The sequence below is a fragment of the Lissotriton vulgaris genome, chromosome 4_1, assembly GCF_964263255.1.
Source record: "Lissotriton vulgaris chromosome 4_1, aLisVul1.2, whole genome shotgun sequence".
Classification (NCBI taxonomy): domain Eukaryota; kingdom Metazoa; phylum Chordata; class Amphibia; order Caudata; family Salamandridae; genus Lissotriton; species Lissotriton vulgaris.
Genome location: NC_141691.1, coordinates 129,645,278 through 129,669,502, shown reverse-complemented (window position 1 = coordinate 129,669,502; position 24,225 = coordinate 129,645,278). Strand labels below are relative to the sequence as shown.

Sequence of the window (24,225 nt, the reverse complement as noted above, 5' to 3'; positions counted from 1 at the left end):
GAAGGGTGTATTTTATTGTGTGTAATACATGGCCACATCATCACCATCTCCATACACTACTTCACCTGGCTTCATGTTCTCCTTCATGCAACAATGAACCTCTAGCAGACAGTTACAAGTAATCTCCCAAATATATTGACTTTTAGTAAACATTTGCCTAACCTAGAAAGCTAATAGTATTTTTATTAAACATATACCTAACATAGAAGGTGTAGTAGTAGTATAGTAGAAATCAAATTCAGTGTAGCCATGAAAATGAAGCTTGTTCACAAATGGAATTATGTGCTAGATATGTATTAGTTCTACGTACATAATTAAAATAAATGCAATTATACTCATTTAACCATGTGCTTATACAAAAAAGCATATTTGTTAGAATATATTTAATTATCTCAATCAGTGATTGAATGTGAGTCAGTGAGTTCACTAGCTTTGGTGGGTGGCTGCTGGTGAGTGTGTGAATGTGAGTGCAACAATATATGAAGATGCACAAGAAAATGAAAATGGGCAGGTGCTCTTCTAGAAATTGTGCACAAGAGCAACATTTGCACTCAGGCAGCATTTAAAGGCCTACTCGCTATGCTTTCTAACTCAGCTTATATATGGTCACTTAAAACACCTGTTTCTTCTTTAACTAACTTTATTAATTATCCCCATCGTTTCTATTTTTAATACTATGGACACTGCGCCTCAGCGTTAGGGTTTAGTAGTGTGAATGGACACTGTGTCTCACTTTCTAGTTTTAGTAGCGAGGTATGGGACACAGCTCCACACTTGGAGAGTTTTAGGTGACTCTCTACTTCAGGGTTCTCCAAACAGTTGTAAGAGCTACTTATGGGCACTGAAAATCATTACCGAGCTGCTAATGTTAGTGATGCAATAGTCACCCCCCCATTCAAGATTGTCAGCAGTAATGACATCAGCACTTCAGGTAGGGTTGCCAGCAGTAGAGTAAAAAAGCATTATTAATTTGGAATGCCTCTAAATGGGTAATATGTAGCAGGCTTCAGTAGCGGCCCATGGTGGGAGTTCTGCTGGGCGCTGACGTGGGACGGGGGAGTGGCAGGGTGAGGGGTAGTTAACTACGGATTACAGCCGATTAGAGGTAAGTAAACATATAAATAAATAAAATGAATTTCTTTGCGCGCACTGCATCGCCAAATGCGATGCAGCACGTGCAACAAAATTCGTTTAATGTATTTATATGTTTACTTACCTCTAATCGGCCGTAATCCATAGTTTACTACCCCCGCCCCACGTCAGCACCCAGCAGCACTCCCACATCGGACCGCTACTGGCAGCGTTAGCTGCAATGCCCCTGACACCAAGTTAATAATATGAACAAAAGGTCTCTTCATAGTCACATGATTTATCAATCAAGAAATAGCTTTAATGACATTTTGGAAATTCAACCATTTTTCTCCAATCATCTTAAGAGTTCTGAAAATGCATACATTTTCGTCTTGAATACACACTTTTTAATTTTGGTATACATATATTAATTCAACCAAGCAAAAGCTTCTATAGTAGTAGGCGGGAGGCACACCAGAGAGATACTCGTTGGGTACACCTTTATCTACTCGGTCATTCTAATAGAAGGTGGATTAATAACTCATGTGCATCTTTGCATCTAATTATTTGTGCATTCATTTATTTTGGGTTCCTTAACATTTAAGAGATAAGTTCATTTAGAAAAAGATTATAATATAGAACGCTCTTCAGGAAAGGCTGTCTATACAATTTAAATCTTAATAACAGATATAAAATCAGTGAAAGTCAATAAATCCTACCATACCTACCTTTAAAAAAGAGAACCAAAAAAGAAAAGAAAAAGAAGGAAAAGTCAATAGACATATTCTATCTCATGAAGATGTTCTTTATTTGGGATTTTTGAACCTCCATCGAAGCCAGTTGCTGATTCCGAGAGCCTTACATTGAAAAGCCCGATGCTGACAGCTAAATATGTCTCATTTCATTTCAAATTTTCTCTGCTTCCGAAGGCATCTGTTTTAACCTCTTCAATGCTAATGACAAGGGTAACTCGTCATGCAATGCCCATTCATTTCAATGGAAATCTCATTATATGGGCCCGACGAATCGCGTGTAGGGAAATTACCGGATACAGGTTTGTTCCTGTGGCTTATTGTTCCGTCTTATGTATATGATGATAACATGTGCATTCATAAAGATGAAATAAGCATACTATGGAAATCACGGGCTGGCGTAAATAAATAAATGACGTAAACTAGCGAGGTGTAAATCACCTATTTAGAATGTGCTAAAATGAAGCCACCCACTTCGTGTTTGTTACACTTAATTATGAATCTAAAATGTGTGTAGTCTCACGGAATGGAATGTATATTTGTATGAGTAGCAATAAAGCATCTTACAAGTACTGTGTGCCTTGGGGCTCATAAGTGATAATTAAAATAAAGCTCACAGCTAAGGTATTTAAATATAAAGCACATTTCTGCATGAAATAGAGTTGTTTTCAGTCTTGTTATTGCTATTTCTAGATACCTGTTCCATTGTGATCACCATAGTTCTACTTCTGAACGTAAGCCCTCCTCCACCCCCACCCCCGTTTGAACAATGTATTAATTTAAAATCTTTAAGATGTATATTGAAGCTCAAGTCACGCAAAATTATTAAGAGGAGAAGATAAAGCACCGTAGGATCGCTGAGAAGGCCAAGCCCCTTCAGACCTTTCTGTTCAGTATACCTGACGGACATCACTAGGTAGCCTTTATTATCGTAGCACACACCGGGGAGGACGCCTGGGACGGATATATGTCGTTACAACGCGCGCGTTACAACGACCTACCATTACAACGCGGTTGTAACAACGCAAGTCGTTACAACGACTTGCGTTGGGGGGGGGCGCAAATTTAAAACATTTAAATTACTATTCCAACACCAGTCCCCGTGGATAGCAGGGAAGGAGTTGGGATAGTAAATTAAATGATTTACTATCCTCGAGCGCCCCCCAGCGCAATGCGTTGTAACAACTTTTGTTGTTACAACCACGTGGTAATAGTAGGTCGTGGTAACACGCACGTTGTAAACGTTGCGCACCGCCTGGGACCAGTCCGGCTAGCTGGGGAAGACTTGACTTTACAGGCTTTTCCTCCAATGCGGAACATTGGGAGATACTCTTGGTTCTAAACAGATCAGCGGATGTAGGGAGGAATTATTTTGTTAGTAGACGATCTCCTTAAACAGGGTACCCTGGCCAATCTTCCTACGGTGAATTCTCCCTTCTATTTGGACTATCAGTGGTGTTGCAGGATCAGTCGTGATGGGCTATGTGGGTGCGAAGAGCCCATCGCGCTTCCTTAATGGCTCTCTTTTACCCGCCAACCACCGAACAGTGGGCTTAGGCAGCCCATTTTACTTTTCTTACATTTGCGTTCCATGGAACACACACTTAGGGCACAGTTACGAGTTTGGCGAACAGGTTTCTCCAGCACAAATGGGATACATATCCCATCTGCCGTATTACAAATTCCAATATATCCAATGGAATATAATGGAGGTGGTAATATGGCGGACAGGATATCCGTCATGTTTGTGATTTAGTACCCTGTCCACCGAACACGTAATCGGGCCCTAAGAGATCTGGGCTAGGGATAATGACAATTAAAAGAAGGCCCAGTCATGGACCTGGAGGGCTCCTGTGCAGAGCTTAATGATTTAGTAAAGAGCTGCTAGAATGTGGTGAAGGACTAATTTGAGAGAGACGTGAATTGACTTCTCTGGCACCTCATCACACCTTGAGTTTTTTGAACTCTTTCAGAACTCTACAGTGGCTTCAACTCTGCTGTATAGAAGGCCACCGAGTGCTGCTCGGCTTGAGACTGCTGATCAGCTGGAGAGAGTTCAGTAAAGGCATAACCAGAGAAAAGACCAAGAGACGCCTTTCTGTGCACTAAACCAACTTGGGGCAACCATCACCCATCTTGACCTTTTCCAGTTTATTTTTGTTTAGTATCAATCAATCAATCAATCAATCAATCAATCAATCAATCAACCAATCAGTAGGTTTGTAGAGTGCTTTTTCTTATCACTGAGGGTATCCAGGTGCTGTATCATCCTAACTACAGTGATCAGAAATGTGTATTCGAACTTGTGCAGGCCTTTTCGGATGAATCATTTACACTATCCCCCTGGTGAAGATTCTCCTTCAGGATAGTGGCTAAAACTCAAGGGAGACTTCTTCCCTTGGTCTAACTCACCATCCTTACTTGACACATCAGTACACGTTACACCAAGTCAATTTGTGAAAAAACACCAAGTAAATTGATGGGAAAATTGCAGAGTCTCTCTATTGATCTTTTCTGAAAAGTTCAATGGAGACACCATTCACCAATTTTACATCCTACTGATTTTTATTTTGAGCCCAGGTTAAAACTTCCTCCCTTTGACATTCATTGGAAGTGGTTTGACCAAATCATTTATGTTTACAATTATTCCTTGAATTTTGTTGTAGTTGGTTTGAGGAGTTCATTCTTTAACCATATGATTGTTTGTGGTAGTGCACCTGTGTGCCCTATATCACCGACATGAGGTCTTCAACCACTTCAGATCATGATACGCTTAAAAGGTCTTTGCTTCTAGAAGGTTTCCCTTAACCTGTTTGCTCTGGCAATATGGCAGTAGCCATAAACAATTAAATTTCCTCTTCAAAGAGCAAGTTAAAGTCTAACGCAGGCCATGTATACGGACGGCAGCCAGCTCTTCAAGGAACAAATGTGCAAAGCTCTAAGGTGGATCGTTTCCACACGAACATCGTTAAAAATATTCAGCCCAGAGTGCCAAAGTAACCCCCGTTTCATAGACCATGTCCCATGGCATGTGCAGAAAAGAATGCTTGTTTACTGGATTCTCAGACAGAACCGTGGATATCTGCTTGTTTTGTCATGGACCGCAGAAAGCATAGTCACATAATAACTGCCTTTGGGAACTTCACTGGATATTGAGTGGAATTCAATTCAACATAACCTGCATCATATTCAATGGCAGCAATACCAAGAGGCCAGGCCACTTTGGGGGGAATGGTTCTAATCATTCTGACTGCGTACCTCCAATAACTGGACTTGAGATCCAAAAAGCACGAAAGAAAATTAACAGAAGGCAAACATTCTCCAAATATTCCCTTACCCAAAGCATCAATCTCCTCCAACCACTGCCCAACATATAGTACGTAAGGCCTATGCATAGGTGGTGTATGCAAACCACCAAATGTGCAGTCTGTAAAGAGGCATGACAGCATGCATGATTCTTGCCCCTGCATAAAGCGCTATGCTGCCTTCCGGGGCTAGGTGTACAGTCTATATTAAATCCAATCCACATTTAAAAAACTGTAAAAGATCAGCTTTGCAGCTACTGAGAAGTGAATATCACAATTCTTTCTTTAAAACACTATTGAGAAATATCTACATAAGTGCAGTGTCAAATATCTGGGTAATTCCCAAAAGCATCATAAAATATCTATAAAAGGTATTATATTGAGAAAATAATGCTGAAAGAATTATTTCAAGAATCAGTATTTTCTGAAAGTGACTTTGGAGAAACAAATTATTTCTTCAAAATGTATGCTGTTCAGTAAGTTCTTCTCTTAACAGGGCTAATTAAGTATTAATTAAGTTAAGTACAGAATTAAACTTTCTTGAATCTCATGCTTGCAACCCTGACATCTAAAATCAGTGGACCCTCTCCGGAATCTTTTCAGTCCAGGCTCGCACCGGGATGCCTTCCAGCAACAAGATCGGAAATGCACCTTCAGTCAAACACTTTCCAAAGAGCCTCAACACGGGCAAATCCCTGACCACGTGAATGCAGTTTTAGCATTGAGTCTCTACAATGACACTACTTTACCCAAAGCACCCCTGCAAGGACACATTATTTCTGGTTGAGAAACCCACTTCCCACAGCTCGAGAAAGTCACAAAACTGAGGTATGAGGTGTTTGTAGCATTTTACACCCCAGTTACAAACATATGCCATCATTTTTACAAATAAAGTTGGAAAAGACATTAGGAAGATTTAAGTATAACCTGAAAGTTTCAACTGTTTTGATGCTCCCAACTTTCCCAGTTAAACTTCCCGACCCTTCCCTGGGACCTTATGTTTCCTCGTCCCTTCTCTGAACTAATGACAGGCGCCTGTTTCATTTCCCACAGGTGTACGTGGCATCAACACCTGTAGGTATCCTCTGATTAAGGGTGTGTCGAAATGGGGTTCTTGCAAACCTATGCAAAATGGACTCATTCTGCAATTTATGAAGTTGCAAAGGTTGTCAAGTTTGGCTGCGTGTGTAATTTCCAGCAAATGAACGAGCCTGGGGGGGGGGGGGGGGGGGGGGGGAGAGGGGGGGATGTTAGTGTAACTAGATGCCAATTAGGTGCACAAAAAGCTCTGTGAGTCAGACCTGTGCTCTTCCCACAAACTGCAGCTGATCCCACCGCCCGCCCACCTCGGCGCGATTTGACAAAAATGCAGGAATGGAATGGAGGAAGTGAACCTTCACTGCCTGTCTCGTTTCCACCCTGGCTCATACGTTGTTTTATGTGGATGACGTGTCTGCTGTGGAAAAACATACTGTTCAAATCAGATATGGTCTGGTGGAATCAAGTGACCTTATTGAGTGAGTGAAATATTGATGTAAAACAGTTGTACACCTAAGTCCCTCCCACCCCCCTTTGTGAAATCTGACGAAACTGATGTACATAGACAGCACTCATTTCCCTTCCTTTCCCACTCCTCTCCCTGTGGGCACCATGGATACTGTAAATTATTGACCGTATCACCCTGCCAGTAAGAGCCCGTACCCCTATGCATATGTGCAGCCATTCTAGGCACCATGGCCCTTTTTACCCATTGGAATCCCCAGCTTCCCTCCTGCGCATATCTTGCACCCCCTCTCTCATGTATAGACCATGAAACCATTTCCCTTTGCGCGATCCTGATGTGAAAAGGTAACCCTCCTGCTTGACCCAGGCCTTCCCCATTTCCCTCTCGAAGAAGCATCCTTCGCCTCAGCTGACATAGCCCCCCCCCCCCCCAGTTGTATCTGACTGCCCCTGTTCTCTCATGTACAGGCCATAAGATCTCTCTCTCTCTCTCCCTCTCTCTCTGCGCGACTCTGGCCCTGCACGCACCCTGACCCCCTCCTTCTCCTCATATGAGCAAGTCATAAACCCTCTTCTTCCGCAAAGCCCTGTCCTTGAGAGTCACGGCCGCGCCTGACCAGCACCTCCTTCCCTTCCCTGAATGCCCCTCTATCAACAAGCCCTCCCTCCACGCTCGATTGTCCACGCAGGCATGAATACCACTCCTTTGATGACCCCTTCCCCCGAGTTCGGCTGACCACACATGTCCGAGGCCATCGCCTAAGCCAGGAGATACCAGTTACTGCCCTTATTGTATGCCTAGCCACCCCACCCCCTGGGCCATGATCAGGCGCACACATCCTACGAAACACTCAGCTGCATGATTGCCCTCCCCTCTTATCAGCAGGTCAAGGGTCCCCATTGTGAACGTATGTGGAGTAGGATCATCACGAGGATTATAGGGATGTCTTCCTTTTGCGACATACTGACCTGATTGTACCATCAAATGTTTTGCAAGGTATAAAAGCAAGAGTCTCAAGCTCACTTGTTAGAGCACCTCCCGAAAGACACTGTGTTTCGTGTCCGAAATGACTGGCTCTCCTCATGAGAAATAAACTCTGTTCTTGATTCCTGCTTCCAGCGCCCGTCTCTTTATTTGGTAACTATTCAGAATGGGAACTAAGAGGCGGTTTGCGCCAGCAGCCTGGGCATCGATAGAATTATGGGCTCACTTTCCACAATTGGCGTCCCAACGCGGGGTCCATCAGTGACATAGGGTTCGGTAAGAGAGATCCAGACGAAGAAGTGAACGTCTAAAATGATCGGAGTATACCTGCCTTGAGAGGGCCCTAGCCCGGCTGCCGATCGACAGAACTTCACCAATTCTGAACGGACCTCTCTTGAGTGACCTATTGTCCTGACTGGAATCCCACAGGAATGCTACATGGAGTAAGAGAACGATCGGGCGCTGGAGGAGGGAGTCGAAGAACTGTCCGTATGGTCCGGTCCGGGTAAGATTAAGTAGGGTGTTTTTACGCCTGATTGGTAGGGTGGCTCTATCCACCTGATTGATTGATTGTTTGTATTGAAAGTCGGTATTTGTATACTGATATTGTTGGTATTGGTTCATTTAGCTTTGAAGGCTACTTGACATATTGGTTCTCTTTTGAGAACGAGACATTCTCTGTTTGCAAACAGCGGCGAATAGGAACGTCGTCCCTCTTTGCAGATAGAGAAGGGTAGGTAATGCAGACTTTTTGTCCCCCGTTGTAATTCGTCATGCCTACTTTTCTCCCCACTGATTGTTTGAAGTCGATTAATAATCGATTGTTGCTTGAAGTCGATTATAATTGATTGTTGTTTGAAGTCGATTAATAATCGATTGTTGCTCTTTGAGATCTTCCCTGTCCACAAACAGAGACGAATAGGAATATTCTGTTCCCTTTATGGATAGCGAAGGGCAGGTAATGCAGACATTTGTCCCCGTTGTAATCCGTCATGCCTGTTTTTCTCCCCATTGGTTGGTTGGTTGCCTGGACATTGTTGTCTCAGGAATTGTTTCGTTTGAGGTATTTTCTATTTGCAAACAACGTGAAATAGAAATATTCTGTCTTTGCAAGTAGAAAAGGGTAGGTTATGCCCCTTTGTGAATTCGTCAGTCCTACCCACTCCCCACTGGTTGGTGATTGTGGGGTAGCTCGCATGGTCCGCCCAGGAGACTACCCTTATGGAGGACATATGCTCTCTACTCATGGGCCATTTAGTAGAAAATAGACCGACTGGTCCGTCCAGGAGGCTACCCTAGTAAGTGGAAGTACATCGCTCGGTCTGTCCAGGATGATACCCTAATGAAGGAATATATGTTCCCCTTTTGATCGATAATCTCGTTCCACCCCGGACCATTTATTGGAGGGGACTCGTCTGGTCCATCCAGATGTACCCCCCTAGTGAAAAGGACGCATAAAAAATATGAAGTGATCACCGTTCCCTACTAACAGAAAGCTTTAGCTCGAAACACGCTAAGGAAGAGAAATAAAAATAAAAAGAAATCAGGCTAAGTCAGTAACCCCCTGATGAGCTTTTGACTTCACCAAAAATAAGAAACATTAGAAATAGTTCGTAATAAGAAATGTAAAATGGCGAAAAGATTTGATAGCAGAACATAGCCACGAGGTAGCTAGGCTTCACTGCCTGTTCCTGCTCCCAACATGTCTGCCTCATTGCCCGCCCCGCCCAAATAATGGTCACATGAAATAGAAACAACTCAATAGGTACCTACCCCCATTCCGGAAGCTCCCGAAGTGCAACAGGTCCGCGGTTACGCCCATCCGGAAGGCGAGGCCTCGAGGCACGAGGGACTCGCCTGGCCACGGTCAGGAGGAGATGATGTTGGGCAGGCGGCCCAAAGGATGACAAGGACCTCTCCATCTTTTCTCTACTGCCGCCCTGCAGGCCGCGGGGAGAGAGGGGGCTGTCTTGCCTCGGCCACCGACCACCCCTCTCTCTCACCCGATCCGGCTTTTTGTCGAAGGCCGAAGCCAAGGCGAGGACGGCGGCAAATCAAGTAGTCCCGCCACATGCCAAATTCGCCGCATGCCATCGCCTGCATAGGTACAGGCAGTCCCGCCACATTTCAAGCCCCCCTGGAGAGTTGGAGGTAGTCCCGCCACATGTCAAAAAAAGGGAGGGGGGGGGCTGTCTTGCCTCAGCCACCGACCACCCCCCCCCCCATCATCAATGGCTGGCACGGCCAATGTCGAAACAATGGAGCCGAAGAACGGCGCGGGGTCGCTGGAAGGGGGAGGCGGCGCGAACGACCGCCCCCCCACCTCCCTCCAGGTGGAGGCTTCCAGCGACACCCCAACACTCTTTGCTTAAAGAGGGTCAACATCAAAAAGCGGTCTTCTGCCCAGGACGGGCACACGCTCCATATCGCCTCTCCTCGACCTTGAAGATTCTATAAGAGCCGGGGGGCCCCCGACCCCCTGCATGGGTGCCCCCGCCCCCTTCGCTGGGAACCACGACATCGGTGCTACTCCTGCCGGCACCAGGCTCGGATCGGAAATGGCTAAAATGCCGCCACGGCACAGGCTTGTTCAGTTCCGGAGGAACACCAGAATGACCCGGTAGGAAAATTGTTGCCGCCCTTCCCATTCTTTGACTCGTGGTCCATATTGTTAGACTGTTAACCACATTGCACGAGACTTTCTGAACTGCCAATGGAAAGTTCTGGGCCAACCATGCGAGACTAGAGATACTCTGACTGTGCTGGAACTTGCCTGACCCCACCCAAAATGGCGCCGACACAAAATGAGACGTTGTTAATGAACTTTGTTGCACCCTGATTGCGCAAGCTTTTTACCCCGAGATATATATAACGTTTGGATAATGAAAGTAGATATGAAGGATATTGAGTATGTGCTTGGACAATGAATTGACTTAGGGTGGGTACCGATTATGAGTTGGAAAATGAATTGGTGTAATTTAAGGTAATGAATGAACATTGGATAATGTATTTATGAATTTGTTAAAGATGAATTACTGACATGCATCATGCTTGCTCTGTAGGGGAGTTTAATACGATTTTATTGCACTGACGCACTTTATGCAATGGACTTCCACCAGCTTTGTTCTCCTTATGTACAGTTCCAATCTGCTCCGTGGCTAGTCCACCGGGTTGTAGGCCTGTATTTATGTGTCAACACTTTTTATTAAAAGTATTTTGAAAACGAAAACATAGTTGTAGCGGTTGCATTAATGAGTTTTGAATGTATTACTACTGTGAGCAACGAGAAAGTATGATGAAGGTTACAGGTTAAAAAGGACCCGATATTTAGCAGCCACACTATGTGTCACAGGCAGCCGGAAAAGTGCTTTAGGAGACCTAAAAACGACACCACAGAAATGCCACCTGACCGCCACCCTTGTACCCGATCAAAAGGGGTTACGACCAAGTAACTCATGTAGATACGCAGATCGTCAATGATTATCTGTCTGACATTTCTGGTCCATCTGGGCTTAAACGCCGTGATGGTAGGGAAATGCACTACGTGGAAATAGGTCGAGTATGTGGTAGGTAAAAACATTTCCGGATTACTGCATGCTGATGAGGTTTGAATATTGGCCCCCCCCCACCCCTTCTTTCTCCTCCCTTCTGCAGGTCACGTCGGAACCCTGGCTGATGTATGGATGGACGATGACCGAACCGCCAATGAGAAGGGGAAGAAGGGAATATGAGCATGGTCCTTATGACAAATAAAAGTTTTTAAAAGACGTAGACTTAAACATGACTGTTCCACCTTAGAACATAGCAACGGGAGGATGGACTGACATAGAGACTGGACAAGTACTGAATGAAAAAAAAAAATTTGACTAGAAACGACGCGTTAAATAATGTAACTGGACGTTTTGACTAGGTAGGGAAAGGACAAAGAAAAATATACGGGTAAGGGTTGCCACGGCACCACCCGCCTAGGAAGTTAGAAATGTTGCCGATGTTCAAAATGCACTGCCCCCTTTCTCACACTCTTACAGATATAGCCGAGCAGTCCGACTGTTTTCCCGATCAATGCTTGCCGTTGCCTCAGTCTGGAGAACTTCCCACCACAGGAGGGAACAGAAAAATGGTTTAAGATCCAACCATGGGTAACTAGCGCAACCAGGTTAATTTCTGATCGACCAACCGAGGTGTGAGTATTGGTAATTGGGAACGCTCGCAGGCATGACAAGCGAGAAGGGAAGGGGGGGAAGGGCAGAAAGAGCTAAGCACGTAGATAAATAGGATAGTAACGATATGTAGAAAATATAAAAACAGATCTTGTAGACTAACAATTGTTTCCTGTCTTGTCGTGAATGTCTTGTACATGCGTAATATATGTGCCGTCTTCCCTGTCTGAGCTTGTGTGTGTGTAACGTACGAATTTATGTCTCCCCCCTGTCTGTATCTGCGGGTCGCCTGACCTTTGCCGTTCTGTGTTGTGAGCGCACTAAATGACCTATTTTCATACATGTCTCTCTCTTCACTCCTTTTTATCTCTCTTTCTTTCTCTCTCTCTCTCTCTCTTCACTCCTTTTTATCTCTCTCTCTTTCTCTCTCTCTCTCTCCCTCTCCTTACATGTCATACGTGTACCGAATGGCTCGTTTAGATTGCGGACGACTCTCACTCTCTATGAGAGTCTCCCTATTTTTCCTCCCTCTTTTTGGTAAAATTGTGCCCCACCGGCACCAGTCTGATTTGATACATATTTGAACGCGTAGGTGTTCAGCGAAATTGACCGAAACTAAATTGACTGTATTTTCGCCATGTTACTGCCTCTCCTTTCTGCAAAATGAATGAACTTGAATTGGCTGAGAAGGAAAGGACAGGTAAGACGACTAAAGTCCCCCAAATCAGGCCATTTATAGGGGAACTGTATGTCAATGGCATCCTATGTCTGTTCTTCAGAGACGAACGCCAACGTCTAGATTGACACCCAATACCCAGATTGCCCCACCCCTTTGCACCCAAGCGCAAGCGCCCGAAGCATCCCCGCCCCATTTTTGATAGAACCACTTCTGCTGTCCCGGGTATAAACGTAATGACCATGGGTAGCTGTTGACCCTTGAGGAAATCTTGTTTTGCCCGACTCTCGACGATAGCACCCCCGCCCTGTCTGAAAATATGATTGTTCCTGAAGGGAAATGCTCTGTAATATTGAATATGATGTAACGCACAGTTGATGGAAATGTCATTTATCCTCATGTGAGTTATAAATAGGACAATGAATAAACCTGCCATAGACTCAGTAGGAATGCTGACACATGCACTGCTTGGTAATAGACCTCTGACTGTGACCGATGAGCATAAAATCTCAAATGCGGAGAATTGAGGGAGGAATTCATATGCGTAGATGTCTTCTTCTGCCATTTCTCTAAAACGTTGTCTTGTACCTATTCAAAGATTCACGATCACCGGAGGAGATGGGTCAGATGTGACGTTCAGCCTGACTGCAGACCTTGGGACACGTATGACATCGACCAGAGGTGGAGCTGCAGAGCAACAAGGCACGGGACGAGACCGCAATTTCAACGTGGAAAATGAAAAAAATGACGGGCCGCCTCGAAGCCCTCCGACTGCTAACCCACGTGTGCCTGGAGTCTCCGTCTGCCTTCTTAGGGCCCGATTGATGGGCCTGCCTGCTTGTTATCCTTTGCTCCCTTGGTCCCTTTTTGTGTGTCCCAGGAACTCTGACCCAACTCCGCTCACTCTTTCTCCTATCGACTATTTGAACCACATCCACCCACCTTCCCACGTGACTTTCTGCCAAAGGAAAGAGCTGCAATTATATGGGAAGAGGGTGTTGCCACAGAACTATAGGTGCCGAGCATAAGGCGCCGCCAAACGGACTGTTTAGGGAACAGGACTGTGGTCTAACAGCAGAGGACTGACCGCACCCTGCAAAGCGTAAGGATCGAACCGAGCTGGACCTATAGCTCCACCGCCGGTGCTCAACAGTGCCAACGAAAGTACCCGGATTAGAGCCTACCAGTGATGGCTCGCTGATAAAAGACACTGTGACGGAGAGATCTTGTGTATTGAACTGAATTCCGCTCTCAACTATCTGGTCAAAACTGTTCATTGGTCACATTTTTTAAGTCAGAAAGATTTATGCTATGTAGTGCGTTTAATTGCCCGGAACACAACGAAAAAGTAATTTCCTATGTACTGCGTTCTTCCTATCACCTTGACTGTCTATGATTGTACGCCACATGTTAGTATCGACAAAGTGCTAATTCGTCAACGATGCTTGTCTACCTGTAATGCCATCAGCTGCAAAAATGATTGCTGCTATGTAAAAAGGGGCGACTGTGAAATCTGACGAAACTGATGTACATAGACAGCACTCATTTCCCTTCCTTTCCCACTCCTCTCCCTGTGGGCACCATGGATACTGTAAATTATTGACCGTATCACCCTGCCAGTAAGAGCCCGTACCCCTATGCATATGTGCAGCCATTCTAGGCACCATGGCCCTTTTTACCCATTGGAATCCCCAGCTTCCCTCCTGCGCGTATCTTGCACCCCCTCTCTCATGTATAGACCATGAAACCCTTTCCCTTTGCGCGATCCTGATGTGAAAAGGTAACCCTCCTGCTTGACCCAGGCCTTCCCCATTTCCCTCTCGAAGAAGCATCCTTCGCCTCAGCTGACATAGCCCCCCCCCCCCAGTTGTATCTGACTGCCCCTGTTCTCTCATGTACAGGCCATAAGATCTCTCTCTCTCTCTCCCTCTCTCTCTCTCTGCGCGACTCTGGCCCTGCACGCACCCTGACCCCCTCCTTCTCCTCATATGAGCAAGTCATAAACCCTCTTCTTCCGCAAAGCCCTGTCCTTGAGAGTCACGGCCGCGCCTGACCAGCACCTCCTTCCCTTCCCTGAATGCCCCTCTATCGACAAGCCCTCCCTCCACGCTCGATTGTCCACGCAGGCATGAATACCACTCCTTTGATGACCCCTTCCCCCGAGTTCGGCTGACCACACATGTCCGAGGCCATCGCCTAAGCCAGGAGATACCAGTTACTGCCCTTATTGTATGCCTAGCCACCCCACCCCCTGGGCCATGATCAGGCGCACACATCCTACGAAACACTCAGCTGCATGATTGCCCTCCCCTCTTATCAGCAGGTCAAGGGTCCCCATTGTGAACGTATGTGGAGTAGGATCATCACGAGGATTATAGGGATGTCTTCCTTTTGCGACATACTGACCTGATTGTACCATCAAATGTTTTGCAAGGTATAAAAGCAAGAGTCTCAAGCTCACTTGTTAGAGCACCTCCCGAAAGACACTGTGTTTCGTGTCCGAAATGACTGGCTCTCCTCATGAGAAATAAACTCTGTTCTTGATTCCTGCTTCCAGCGCCCGTCTCTTTATTTGGTAACTATTCAGAATGGGAACTAAGAGGCGGTTTGCGCCAGCAGCCTGGGCATCGATAGAATTATGGGCTCACTTTCCACACCTTTTCTCCATCCTTTTGACATGCATCTTAGTGAAGAGGGAAGCGTTCTGAGCACCAGCATCACCAGGGTACCACGAGTGCCAGTCACTTTTGTAGTGTGTTGGTTAAAATGTGCAACAAACATGAACTCACAGTGACTATCTGTTTCCATGTTGTTATCCTAGAAGAAATCTTATTTTTACACTTAATACCCATACAGAAGCCCTTCACTTCCAAGTCAAACACTAAAAAGAATTCAAAATGACAGTCAGCAAAACCATACAGAATCCCTCCTAAGGGGGCCTAATAAGGTTTAACACATTGCAAATCTTCTATCCCCACAGTTTGTTTGAGTAGGAAACCAACAGCAAAACCTTAATCTAAGGAGGCTATCTGTAAGTTTCCATTAATCAAAATACCTGCCTACAGGCTCTGAATACAGTGTAATAACAATCCACCGTTAAAAGTGTATTGCCCTTAACATATGCTTTTAACAATACATAATTCTGGCCTGGCGGCTTTTTCGTAACTTTTCACAACACACAGGTCAAACCTATGAAATCTGACAAAATGTTTCCTAGTGAGTAAAAAAGTCATATAGACTTTAAATCTGGCTTGACACCGAAACCAACACAGGATTACTGAAGTGTACATATGCTGGCAACCATCATGAAGACAGTTATAAAATTACAAATATGTTCAAAATTACAGGTGGTAAAACAATATACAGTCCCTCTCAAAAATAGCAGGACAAGAATAATCACAATTAATTGTTCTACCTCCAGGGTTTTTCACAGGGGACAGCAAACACCAAAACACTTGCCTATTACGGTAATCTGTCAGATTTCAAGTAACAAAATACCTGACTACAGCCTTTAGAACCCCTTCCCCGCGGTGCAAATTTCACTGCAGTGCGAGAAGGCATGGCTGGGCGTGGCACTTCGGTACTCATGACGGCTCCCGGCCGTTATAAATTACGGTGGGTGTGTTCTCATGACGGCCGGAAGCCGTCAGAACTCCGCCCACTGATTATTTCTCCCACACAAGCGGGGAATTAATAGCGAATGGGCGGAGCGGCAACGTTCTGACGGCTCCCGGCCGTCTTGAGCACACGCCTACTGTGACTCATGACGGCCGGGAGCCGTCATGAGCACAGAAGGAGTTAACAAGCATTATTACAATCCACTTTTATAGACTTACTGGCTTTAACAAATTGTTTTCACTGCTTTTGTTGTTGCTTTTTTATAATAAAGAGATCAGACCTATGGCTTGGGGTACAACTTTTATCAGTGTAAAAATCAGCCTGCATCCTTCAACATTGCTTCTCACCATAACCAGCTCAGTCCAACTGAATTGAGCATAAGTTTTCCAACAAGACAACTATCATGCATGCAGTCAAACAATTAGAAAAATTACAGATAGCAATGCAAAAAAGAAATGAGGTCTCCTAAGAGGGCCTGACAAGTATTATCACAGTACAAACTTTTTATCCCCACACCTTGTCAGATGGAGTAACCAACGCTGGAACCCTTGGCTACTATGGTAAACTGGGAGATTCCATGTAACAAAATACATCTCTGCAGATTTTATTAGAGTAATAAAATGCATACTGTCATATTCTGTTCTCAGCATGTCAGGCCCACTGACTTTATTGGAACTTGAGCATAAACATACACACATGCAACCCCTGAAGAACAATCACGGTAATGATCTAATTACCTAGTAAAGTTGTTTATTAGCATCACAGTGGCATTTATGTGACCTTAAAGGGCAAGCTCTGTCCCTCACAGTAAGTGGGTGACCGGAAAGGTCAAACATATTAGCTGTGCCTGAGAAAAAGCCTGGCATTAGCAGCTGGATAACCAAAAGATCACAGCTGCCTGCAGGTTGAGAACTCTTCAGTGGAAGCACACAGCTTTTGACAACTCCAAAGCTGAACTGTGCTGAAGCAACATCTGAACTGAGCCAGAGTCCTTCTCGGTTGTACTCCTGAAAACTCTTTTTTGGATCATATAAAGTCTTGTGACAGACCACCGGACCCCTCCTGAGCCATAAACACTAAATAAAGATAATAATGAAATAAACACTACCCCGATATCCCCTAGCCATAAACATTACCCTGACCCCCCGAACCCTAGAAACTACCCCAACCCTTAAAAAAATCATGCCCCCAAAACCCAGCCCCATCCCCACTTACCAGACCGTACCCTCTCATACCGGGTTTTGGATCCACCAGGCAATTCACTAGCACCTGTCACTGACTGTCAGACCTATAGTCTATATCATGAAGCCCCCAGGTTAGTTCCTTCAAATCTTTTTGTGCCCACACCTTACCCGCCCAGGTATAAAGTGTTGGAACAGTTGGGAATTTTCATTTCGGCGCTAATGCCTGCTCCGCGCCTTGGAGCATATTCAAAATAAGGCTCCAGTCGCCCCGCAATAAGGGGCATATTAACAAAGGCTTTATCTCCACTTTGTTTGGCTTAAAAAGCCAAAAAGCGGAGATAAAGCTCTTGCCCTATTTACAAGAGGGTGCTAACATGCATAATCGCATGTTAGCACCCTTTCCCCGATGCCTCCCTTTGCATCTCTAATGAGATTCAAAGTGGCCGACACTGGGCGTACCCCTGATGGATTACCTTGTAAAATATCGTTGATGTTCACATTGTGATATTTACAAGGCTGCCCCAGCATTTTAGCAGATGTTAGTTATTGGAGAAAACCGCTGTTTTCTCCCAAAACTAACGTCTGTTAAAATGCAGAGTTACCTATCCCTAACATTGGGGTGGATTTTGCTGATACGACCCTATGGATCGTATCAGCAAGGTTATCTCCGTTTTGCAGGGAACATCGCTGGAAAACCAGCGATGTTCCCTACAAACCGGCGATAACTTCACTATCTCTGGAATGTTTATTGCCCTGGAGAAACGCGTTGTTAATAATGCGCCACCAGGGCGGTAAGTTCCAGAGATAGCTTGCGATAAGAAATTTATTGCTGAGCACGGCCAGCGATAATTATCGAACAGATTGGTCGTAAAAACTATAGTTTTCCCTCAAGTCCACGTGAATGAGAATTGAAATACATGACACAGTTTCAACAGGATAAGTTGCGTATTCCGAAATGTAGGCTAATAGTCTACAACCCTTTCCAGAGAGTAACATGGAAAGAAAACTTAGTTAACCCTATGAAAATGAGAAAAGAGAAAAAAAAATAAAACAACAATGTCATGGGACATGATATTTTGGACAAAAAAAGACCTACATTGTCTACATAGTGGGATGGAGGTAATTCCCTATCGATTTAATTTATCTTTTAACCAATTCAAAAGACTTTATACTTGGACTCGTGGATTTGCTACTTAATGTTGTCAAATAGATTTTGGTCATCTATTTTCAGCACGATGTGTTTGGGAGTTCAGTTTCGTGCTCCTTTGGCTTCTGGGATAATGGTTTTCGATAATTTTGTTTTGTTTTTTAACCTATTTAAGACAGCACTAACACTTGTAGTTAAAGAGGCATCGTGCTACCGGATATCGAGGTAAGAATATCCATATACACGAATGTCGTGGACAAATTATCAAAATGCAAATACATATAGAGGAAATATATTTTTACTATTCCTAACTCCACAACTCAGTACTTTGAAAACATCATCAAGGTATATATATATATATATATATATACATACATACATATATATATATGTTATACAAGATGCCTGTGACATGAGAGGCACACTGCAGGTCTCTCCCCTCCGGGCTGCTGTGTCACAGTACGCTTCACCACGTTGCAAGGAATAGTATGCCCGACGCGTTTCTGGGGGACTCCCCCCGTCTTCAGGGGCTGCTTCCAGTCGATTCTCAATGTTCGTCACCTGTTTTATGGACATTTTCTATCAGGCAAATCCATGGACAAGCATATGTCCTCTTTAGCTGGATTGATGGGATTTGTAGTCCATGGTGATACAAGCACATCGATCGTCTTGGGTGCATAATGCTTGATTTCGTACCTTAAGTAGGCTGCTTATTGTGCTTTAGCGTGCTGTAATTAAATGACGAGTCCTGCGCTCCTTGTACAGCCAAAAGGTTTGGATGCTACGAGCTTCATCCTGCCGCTCACCATTATAGAACAGCAGGCGATGGTGCTCTCTCCGCGGCCAGGCTGCAGCGTAGAAATGTTATACAAGATGCCTGTGACATGAGAGGCACACTGCAGGTCTCTCCCCTCCGGGCTGCTGTGTCACAGTACGCTTCACCACGTTGCAAGGAATAGTATGCCCGACGCGTTTCTGGGGGACTCCCCCCGTCTTCAGGGGCTGCTTCCAGTCGATTCTCAATGTTCGTCACCTGTTTTATGGACATTTTCTATCAGGCAAATCCATGGACAAGCATATGTCCTCTTTAGCTGGATTGATGGGATTTGTAGTCCATGGTGATACAAGCACATCGATCGTCTTGGGTGCATAATGCTTGATTTCGTACCTTAAGTAGGCTGCTTATTGTGCTTTAGCGTGCTGTAATTAAATGACGAGTCCTGCGCTCCTTGTACAGCCAAAAGGTTTGGATGCTACGAGCTTCATCCTGCCGCTCACCATTATAGAACAGCAGGCGATGGTGCTCTCTCCGCGGCCAGGCTGCCGCGTAGAAATGTTATACAAGATGCCTGTGACATGAGAGGCACACTGCAGGTCTCTCCCCTCTGGGCTGCTGTGTCACAGTACGCTTCACCACGTTGCAAGGAATAGTATGCCCGACGCGTTTCTGGGGGACTCCCCCCGTCTTCAGGGGCTGCTTCCAGTCGATTCTCAATGTTCGTCACCTGTTTTATGGACATTTTCTATCAGGCAAATCCATGGACAAGCATATGTCCTCTTTAGCTGGATTGATGGGATTTGTAGTCCATGGTGATACAAGCACATCGATCGTCTTGGGTGCATAATGCTTGATTTCGTACCTTAAGTAGGCTGCTTATTGTGCTTTAGCGTGCTGTAATTAAATGACGAGTCCTGCGCTCCTTGTACAGCCAAAAGGTTTGGATGCTACGAGCTTCATCCTGCCGCTCACCATTATAGAACAGCAGGCGATGGTGCTCTCTCCGCGGCCAGGCTGCCGCGTAGAAATGTTATACAAGATGCCTGTGACATGAGAGGCACACTGCAGGTCTCTCCCCTCCGGGCTGCTGTGTCACAGTACGCTTCACCACGTTGCAAGGAATAGTATGCCCGACACGTTTCTGGGGGACTCCCCCCGTCTTCAGGGGCTGCTTCCAGTCGATTCTCAATGTTCGTCACCTGTTTTATAGACATTTTCTATCAGGCAAATCCATGGACAAGCATATGTCCTCTTTAGCTGGATTGATGGGATTTGTAGTCCATGGTGATACAAGCACATCGATCGTCTTGGGTGCATAATGCTTGAATTCGTACCTTAAGTAGGCTGCTTATTGTGCTTTAGCGTGCTGTAATTAAATGACGAGTCCTGCGCTCCTTGTACAGCCAAAAGGTTTGGATGCTACGAGCTTCATCCTGCCGCTCACCATTATAGAACAGCAGGCGATGGTGCTTTCTCTGCGGCCAGGCTGCCGCGTAGAAACGCGTCGGGCATACTATTCCTTGCAACGTGGTGAAGCGTACTGTGACACAGCAGCCCGGAGGGGAGAGACCTGCAGTGTGCCTCTCATGTCACAGGCATCTTGTATAACATTTATACGCGGCAGCCTGGCCGCGGAGAGAGCACCATCGCCTGCTGTTCTATAATGGTGAGCGGCAGGATGAAGCTCGTAGCATCCAAACCTTTTGGCTGTACAAGGAGCGCAGGACTCGTCATTTAATTACAGCACGCTAAAGCACAATAAGCAGCCTACTTAAGGTACGAAATCAAGCATTATGCACCCAAGACGATCGATGTGCTTGTATCACCATGGACTACAAATCCCATAAATCCAGCTAAAGAGGACATATGCTTGTCCACGGATTTGCCTGATAGAAAATGTCCATAAAACAGGTGACGAACATTGAGAATCGACTGGAAGCAGCCCCTGAAGACGGGGGGAGTCCCCCAGAAACGTGTCGGGCATACTATTCCTTGCAACGTGGTGAAGCGTACTGTGACACAGCAGCCCGGAGGGGAGAGACCTGCAGTGTGCCTCTCATGTCACGGGCATCTTGTATAACATTTCTACGCGGCAGCCTGGCCGCGGAGAGAGCACCATCGCCTGCTGTTCTATAATGGTGAGCGGCAGGATGAAGCTCGTAGCATCCAAACCTTTTGGCTGTACAAGGAGCGCAGGACTCGTCATTTAATTACAGCACGCTAAAGCACAATAAGCAGCCTACTTAAGGTACGAAATCAAGCATTATGCACCCAAGACGATCGATGTGCTTGTATCACCATGGACTACAAATCCCATAAATCCAGCTAAAGAGGACATATGCTTGTCCACGGATTTGCCTGATAGAAAATGTCCATAAAACAGGTGACGAACATTGAGAATCGACTGGAAGCAGCCCCTGAAGACGGGGGGAGTCCCCCAGAAACGCGTCGGGCATACTATTCCTTGCAACGTGGTGAAGCGTACTGTGACACAGCAGCCCGGAGGGGAGAGACCTGCAGTGTGCCTCTCATGTCACAGGCATCTTGTATAACATTTCTACGCGGCAGCCTGGCCGCGGAGAGAGCACCATCGCCTGCTGTTCTATAATGGTGAGCGGCAGGATGAAGTTCGTAGCATCCAAACCTTTTGGCTGTACAAGGAGCGCAGGACTCGTCATTTAATTACAGCACGCTAAAGCACAATAAGCAGCCTACTTAAGGTACGAAATCAAGCATTATGCACCCAAGACGATCGATGTGCTTGTATCACCATGGACTACAAATCCCATAAATCCAGCTAAAGAGGACATATGCTTGTCCACGGATTTGTCTGATAGAAAATGTCCATAAAACAGGTGACGAACATTGAGAATCGACTGGAAGCAGCCCCTGAAGACGGGGGGAGTCCCCCAGAAACGCGTCGGGCATACTATTCCTTGCAACGTGGTGAAGCGTACTGTGACACAGCAGCCCGGAGGGGAGAGACCTGCAGTGTGCCTCTCATGTCACAGGCATCTTGTATAACATTTCTACGCGGCAGCCTGGCCGCGGAGAGAGCACCATCGCCTGCTGTTCTATAATGGTGAGCGGCAGGATGAAGCTCGTAGCATCCAAACCTTTTGGCTGTACAAGGAGCGCAGGACTCGTCATTTAATTACAGCACGCTAAAGCACAATAAGCAGCCTACTTAAGGTACGAAATCAAGCATTATGCACCCAAGACGATCGATGTGCTTGTATCACCATGGACTACAAATCCCATAAATCCAGCTAAAGAGGACATATGCTTGTCCACGGATTTGCCTGATAGAAAATGTCCATAAAACAGGTGACGAACATTGAGAATCGACTGGAAGCAGCCCCTGAAGACGGGGGGAGTCCCCCAGAAACGCGTCGGGCATACTATTCCTTGCAACGTGGTGAAGCGTACTGTGACACAGCAGCCCGGAGGGGAGAGACCTGCAGTGTGCCTCTCATGTCACAGGCATCTTGTATAACATTTCTACGCGGCAGCCTGGCCGCGGAGAGAGCACCATCGCCTGCTGTTCTATAATGGTGAGCGGCAGGATGAAGCTCGTAGCATCCAAACCTTTTGGCTGTACAAGGAGCGCAGGACTCGTCATTTAATTACAGCACGCTAAAGCACAATAAGCAGCCTACTTAAGGTACGAAATCAAGCATTATGCACCCAAGACGATCGATGTGCTTGTATCACCATGGACTACAAATCCCATAAATCCAGCTAAAGAGGACATATGCTTGTCCACGGATTTGCCTGATAGAAAATGTCCATAAAACAGGTGACGAACATTGAAATTCGACTGGAAGCAGCCCCTGAAGACGCAGGGAGTCCCCCAGAAACGCGTCGGGCATACTATTCCTTGCAACGTGGTGAAGCGTACTGTGACACAGCAGCCCGGAGGGGAGAGACCTGCAGTGTGCCTCTCATGTCACAGGCATCTTGTATAACATTTCTACGCGGCAGCCTGGCCGCGGAGAGAGCACCATCGCCTGCTGTTCTATAATGGTGAGCGGCAGGATGAAGCTCGTAGCATCCAAACCTTTTGGCTGTTCAAGGAGCGCAGGACTCGTCATTTAATTACAGCACGCTAAAGCACAATAAGCAGCCTACTTAAGGTACGAAATCAAGCATTATGCACCCAAGACGATCGATGTGCTTGTATCACCATGGACTACAAATCCCATAAATCCAGCTAAAGAGGACATATGCTTGTCCACGGATTTGCCTGATAGAAAATGTCCATAAAACAGGTGACGAACATTGAGAATCGACTGGAAGCAGCCCCTGAAGACGGGGGGAGTCCCCCAGAAACGTGTCGGGCATACTATTCCTTGCAACGTGGTGAAGCGTACTGTGACACAGCAGCCCGGAGGGGAGAGACCTGCAGTGTGCCTCTCATGTCACAGGCATCTTGTATAACATTTCTACGCGGCAGCCTGGCCGCGGAGAGAGCACCATCGCCTGCTGTTCTATAATGGTGAGCGGCAGGATGAAGCTCGTAGCATCCAAACCTTTTGGCTGTACAAGGAGCGCAGGACTCGTCATTTAATTACAGCACGCTAAAGCACAATAAGCAGCCTACTTAAGGTACGAAATCAAGCATTATGCACCCAAGACGATCGATGTGCTTGTATCACCATGGACTACAAATCCCATAAATCCAGCTAAAGAGGACATATGCTTGTCCACGGATTTGCCTGATAGAAAATGTCCATAAAACAGGTGACGAACATTGAGAATCGACTGGAAGCAGCCCCTGAAGACGGGGGGAGTCCCCCAGAAACGCGTCGGGCATACTATTCCTTGCAACGTGGTGAAGCGTACTGTGACACAGCAGCCCGGAGGGGAGAGACCTGCAGTGTGCCTCTCATGTCACAGGCATCTTGTATAACATTTCTACGCGGCAGCCTGGCCGCGGAGAGAGCACCATCGCCTGCTGTTCTATAATGGTGAGCGGCAGGATGAAGCTCGTAGCATCCAAACCTTTTGGCTGTACAAGGAGCGCAGGACTCGTCATTTAATTAC

At 45.9% G+C, this 24,225-nt stretch overlaps 1 protein-coding gene across 2 annotated transcripts in view; it reads right to left on the bottom strand.

Annotated features, from left to right (window-relative positions):
- The window catches only part of LOC147718463 (vascular endothelial growth factor receptor kdr-like), a 537,031-nt gene that overhangs the window by 366,989 nt on the left and 145,817 nt on the right, over nt 1-24,225 (bottom strand). The gene's annotated exons all lie outside the window — the stretch shown is intronic.